A 1,183-nucleotide genomic window follows, 5' to 3' on the forward strand; every position below is an offset into this window, starting at 1 on the left:
TCTACAGTTTAAGTCACTGCTGTTGCCATCAATATAGTAACATATAAAGAGCAAACCATATCAAGCAGTCCAAACACGCGGTGTAAACACGCTTGCTCGAATTTGCAAATTATCAATGAAAACTCCGATAAACTTCCGAAAAATTATGTTTTACAATACATAAAACATTATACAATGTAACACTACCCAACCTATATACTGTCATAGTAATGTCAAACCTTGAGCGTTCTAAAGCATATGAGTTTGTAATACTGTTGTTAGTTTAAGGTAAATTCAATTTTTCTTTAATAAAAAACTTCAATCCCTCATCTTCGAACGAATCTGTTTTAGGGTAATTGTTCCTTAACGATATGTTTTATGGAACTACAAGAATTTTTTTCCTGTGACACAAACAAAAAGATTAGAAGGACTTCATTAAAATTCTTGCAAACGGTCATAAATGAAGATTCAGGAAGTACCCATTAGGGGAGGAGCAGTGGGGCATAAATGTTGTTTCGGTCTTCTTGTATGCATATTGTAGACATTTCATGTGAAAAATATGAAAATGCATTATATTTTAAGTCTTGTCTTTGCCCATGACTGCCATACTGGCAAAGTCGGTCGGAAGCTCAGCTGCTGCATACATAGACTACACAAAATGATTGTGACAAAACTACATCAGCAGTTTACAGTTTATTTAGCTGGTCGGGAGGCGACAAAAATAACTGATTTATTGAAAGAATGCATTGTTACTGACAGGAACAATTCTGAACGTATCGTGTCTCATTCAGAAGACAACATTCAGAAGGCAACGAATTTAAAACTTCTAGCTTACTTTTTTCTTAATATACTGTTTCCGAATAGACTCACAGGAAAACTGGTTTACAGTTTAGACGCTAATAGTTTATAGGTTATTCGAAATCTTCTCTATTCGTTTTTCTTGGGATAAAATACATACTGTGTTTAAGAAGTTATATCTACATATATTAGATAAGCTGTATTGGCAGATAACTGTTAATTAGGATACTGTGTGGTAAAATATATTTCTGGTTACGAAGGATCATCTACATCCATTTGAGAAGCTGTATAGAGTATGAGGAAAATACAGTGTATGAACAAAAATCACTGGAAATGAACGAACCCAAACATCTCTTTACCAGTGATTATACGAGTATATGATACACAACATGCATCCATCGTTTCT

This window comes from Schistocerca cancellata, chromosome 6, assembly GCF_023864275.1.
Source record: "Schistocerca cancellata isolate TAMUIC-IGC-003103 chromosome 6, iqSchCanc2.1, whole genome shotgun sequence".
In the NCBI taxonomy this organism is placed as follows: domain Eukaryota; kingdom Metazoa; phylum Arthropoda; class Insecta; order Orthoptera; family Acrididae; genus Schistocerca; species Schistocerca cancellata.